General features: G+C 42.6%; 1 long non-coding RNA gene across 1 annotated transcript; it reads right to left on the bottom strand.

The window, feature by feature from the left end:
- Positions 1–1579: 1579 nt before the first annotated feature.
- On the bottom strand, positions 1580–4734 carry LOC115205695 (uncharacterized). The gene is made up of 3 exons (XR_003880661.1): positions 3449–4734; positions 2922–3050; positions 1580–2576 (listed from the first exon to the last, which is right to left on the bottom strand). It is a non-coding gene; the product is annotated as an uncharacterized LOC115205695 (long non-coding RNA).
- Positions 4735–4965: the final 231 nt, after the last annotated feature.

The following is a 4965-nucleotide window of genomic DNA, read 5'->3' as shown; positions in this document are numbered from 1 at the left end:
ACGGACCATGTGTGACTAAATTAACAGCTGTTTAGATTCAATCTGTACTAACGGACCATGTGTGACTAAATTAACAGCTGTTTAGAATCAGAGTCTGTACTAACGGACCATGTGTGACTAAATTAACAGCTGTTTAGAATCAGTCTGTACTAACGGACCATGTGTGACTAAATTAACAGCTATTTAGAATCAGTCTGTACTAACGGACCATGTGTGACTAAATTAACAGCTGTTTAGAATCAGAGTCTGTTCTAACGGACCATGTGTGACTAAATTAACAACTGTTTAGAATCAGTCTGTACTAACGGACCATGTGTGACTAAATTAACAGCTGTTTAGAATCAGTCTGTACTAACGGACCATGTGTGACTAAATGAACAGCTGTTTAGAATCAGTCTGTACTAACGGACCATGTGTGACTAAATTAACAGCTGTTTAGAATCAGTCTGTACTAACGGACCATGTGTGACTAAATTAACAGCTGTTTAGAATCAGTCTGTACTAACGGACCATGTGTGACTAAATTAACAGCTGTTTAGAATCAGTCTGTACTAACGGACCATGTGTGACTAAATTAACAGCTGTTTAGAATCAATCTGCACTAACGGACCATGTGTGACTAAATTAACAGCTGTTTAGATTTAGAGTCTGTACTAGGGACCATGTGTATTTATGTATGTGTGTTTGCCCCAATGACCCAGTTAATATGGATTGAATATTGAACCTGTTCAGCAACGCCGGATTGCAAAGATTGATAACATCATCTATTATAAAGAATCAATCTGGTTCGACTGATGAACTAAAATACAGTAGTCACGCTCTAATTTCACCCAGATTGAACAGTTATAATTGAGTAGAGTGATGTATCAATGGGCACAGAGAGGAAGAGAGAACCTTATATAAGCCCTTTATAGTGCACTTCTGTGGACCATGAAGTGGGGTCTTACGCATCATGCTTTCTTGGGGACCTTCAAAGCTGGTACACTTGGTACGCCTCCCCAGATCTGTGCCTCGACACAATCCTGTTTCGGAGCTCTACGGACAATTCCTTCGACCTCATGGCTTGGTTTTTGCTCTGACATTCACTGTCAACTGTGGGACTTTATACAGACAGGTGTGTGACTTTCCAAATCATGTCCAATCAATTGAATTTACCACAGGTGGACTTCCATCAAGTTGTAGAAACATCTCAAGGATGATCAATGGAAACAGGATGCACCTGAATTTCGAGTCTCATAGCAAAGGGTCTGAATACTTATGTAAATAAGGTATTTCTGTTTTACATTTTTTAAACATTTGCAAAAATGTCTAAAAACCTGTTTTCGCTTTGTCATTATGGGCTATTGTATTATTCCATTTTAGAATCAAGCTGTAATATAATAAAATAGTGTGAAAAGTGTGCAGTGTTGGCTAGAAGTCAAACTGCAGTTGTTTAAACAGAAACCTGATGTGTAGGATGTGTGAGTGCTTCTGTTCTAAGGTACAATTCAGTGTGTATTCTTCAGTATTGAGTAGAATGTTTATACAGTACTTTAGTATTGAGTAGAATGTATATACAGTACTTTAGTATTTAGCAGAATGTATATACAGTACTTTAATATGGTGCAGAATGCATATACAGTACTTTAATATGGAGCAGAATGCATATACAGTACTTTAATATGGAGCAGAATGCATATACAGTACTTTAATATGGAGCAGAATGTATATACAATACTTTAGTATTTAGCCGAATGTATATACAGTACTTTAATATGGAGCAGAATGTATATACAGTCCTTTAGTATTTAGCAGAATGCATATACAGTACTATAATATGGAGCAGAATGTATATACAGTACTTTAATATGGTGCAGAATGCATATACAGTACTTTAATATGGAGCAGAATGCATATACAGTACTTCAATATGGAGCAGAATGTATATACAGTACTTTAGTGTGGAGCAGAATGTATATACAGTATTGTAATATGGAGCAGAATGCATGTACAGTACTTTAATATGGAGCAGAATGTATATTCAGTACTTTAATATGGAGTAGAATGTATATACAGTATTGTAATATGGAGCAGAATGCATATACAGTACTATAATATGGAGCAGAATGTATATACAGTACTTTAATATGGAGCAGAATGCATATCCTATGGAGCAGAATGCATATACAGTACTTTAATATGGAGCAGAATGCATATACAGAACTTTAATATGAATCAGAATGTATATACAGTACTTTAGTATGGAGCAGAATGCATATACAGTACTTTAGTATGGAGCAGAATGCATATACAGTACTTTAGTATGGAGCAGAATGCATATACAGTACTTTAGTATGGAGCAGAATGCATATACAGTACTTTAGTATGGAGCAGAATGCATATACAGTACTTTAATATGGAGCAGAATGTTTGTAGTAGGCCGTTGTATACTTTTCTACATTGCCAAAGGATCAAACAGTGGTGTTTTGCCTTGGCTCTACCAGGACAGATGGTATGCATGTAGGATGCCTTTCCCTCCCTCACGGTGACATATGCTGTGTTTTCCAGTACAGGCTGCTAAACCTGTCCTCACAGTCCTGATTTAGACACACACAGCCAGACACACACAGCCAGACACACACAGCCAGACACACACAGTCAGACACACTCAGTCACACACACACACACACACACACACACACACACACACACACACACACACACACACACACACACACACACACACACACACACACACACACACACACACACGTAATTCATTGGCATTTTGTTGTGGAAAAATCAACATGTTTACAGCACATACGTGTAGCAGAGGAGTGGTGCGGCGTGGAATGACGTGGGTGTGTGTGTGTGTGTGTGTGACTGAGTGTGTGTGACTGAGTGTGTGTGTGTGTGTGTGTGTGTGTGTGAGCCAGACTTACCCTCTCTTCCACTGTTCCATGCACCCAGTCCAAGCTTGGCTGCCTAGAGCTGGTCTAGACTTGGCTTGCAGTCTCACTGAACAACACAGCACAGTGGAAACATGGAGCAGCTGTGGACAGACTCCCTGCCTGACACACACACATGGACAGACACACACATTAAGGACAAAGCTGTGGACAGACTCCCTGGTCTGTGAATCCTTAATTTCTCCCAGTGACATGGAGGTGCTACAAAGCAGAAAGCATCTGCCTTTTTCCCCTCTCTTGCATCTCTACACTAATGCCCAAATGGCACCCTATTCCCTATATAGTGCACTACTTTTGACCAGTCCATAGGGGCTCCGGTCAAAAGAAGGGCACTATATAGGCAATAGGGTGCCATTTGGGATGTGCTGGAAAATAAGGGCCAAATTAGCACAAAAACATCTGTCTGCTAGAGCGCAATAACGAAGCGTTCAACCCCTCTGTTTTCTCTTGTCTGGCCCTGGTCGGGAACACTGGGTTACGGTGGTAAAGTGGATCTTTACCTATGCATGGGGAAACCTGGAACAGGACGACGTCACTTCAGATCAGTGGTGAGAGCTTTTTCCTTTTTAGATCCTTTTTTACTGAAAGAGTCGCTCTATGTTCTTCCCAGAAACACCTGCTAGGTTGTAGACAGAAACACACACACATGCACGGCCCCACGCATGCCCCCACGCACGCACGCACGCACACACACAGCCCCACGCACACACGCCCCCCACGCACGCACGCACAGGCACACACACTCTCATTCAGCCTCTCTTAGTGTGACTCCAGCAGTCCAGTTAGTAGTAGCCGTGAGCTCAGCTCTCGTCTCCTCACCACCATCCCTCTTACTGGCCAAGACAGACAGACAGACAGACAGACAGACAGACAGACAGACAGACAGACAGACAGACAGACAGACAGACAGACAGACAGACAGACAGACAGACAGACAGACAGACAGAGACTCCACTGCTCTGGGACTGGGCTGTTAGCTACAGACAGACAGACAGACAGACTCCACTGCTCTGGGACTGGGCTGTTGGCTACAGACAGACAGACAGACAGACAGACAGACAGACAGACAGACAGACAGACAGACAGACACAGACAGACAGACAGACAGACAGACAGACAGACAGACAGACAGACAGACAGACAGACTCCACTGCTCTGGGACTGGGCTGTTAGCTACAGACAGACAGACAGACTCCACTGCTCTGGGACTGGGCTGTTGGCTACAGACAGACAGACAGACAGACTCCACTGCTCTGGGACTGGGCTGTTGGCTACAGACAGACAGACAGACAGACTCCACTGCTCTGGGACTGGGCTGTTGGCTACAGACAGACAGACAGACAGACTCCACTGCTCTGGGACTGGGCTGTTGGCTACAGATAGACAGACAGACAGACTCCACTTCTCTGGGACTGTGCTGTTAGCTATACTGTGTCATTTCTTCTTTTCCTGTTTGGTCAAAATATCCACTTCATCTGTGGAGCCTGGTTCTCCATTTAGCTCTATACATAAATAAGTCAAATCCCTTGGTTTCTGTTTTTCCCTCCTGAAGAGCACACCTTTCCTATACCTTTACTGCTAGAGTACATGGACTGCTTTAGTGAAAACAATTCTCTATCATGTTCAAATATGCAGACATGTAAAAGAAGGGAGAGGGGAACTGCTCCCATGTTCCTTTCCTTAGGGGCCCGATTCAGACTTAGGACATTTACACCTTTCCTACGCACTTCTCAGTAGTTGGTATTCACACTTACCTTACGCAGGTGCATAACGCGCTTTGCAGGCATGTTCCTAATGTAATTCAACCACTGAAAACCCTCCCACTTGCTGGCCAACAGATACTCTTGTGGAGTTTACGTTCAATCGGGTTTTCAGTACATTTCTCTAAAGCCATCCCTTTCATTTGAATTTTCTCGACAGACTGACTAGAATACATGGAGAGAACAGTTCGCAATATCAGGGACCAATGAAAGAAAGCAATGTAGGCCTAAATACACAAATATTAGTCTCCTTTTCA

This window comes from Salmo trutta, chromosome 13 (assembly GCF_901001165.1).
Source record: "Salmo trutta chromosome 13, fSalTru1.1, whole genome shotgun sequence".
NCBI classification, from domain to species: Eukaryota; Metazoa; Chordata; class Actinopteri; order Salmoniformes; family Salmonidae; genus Salmo; species Salmo trutta.
This window is presented reverse-complemented; position numbering and strand designations above follow the sequence as displayed.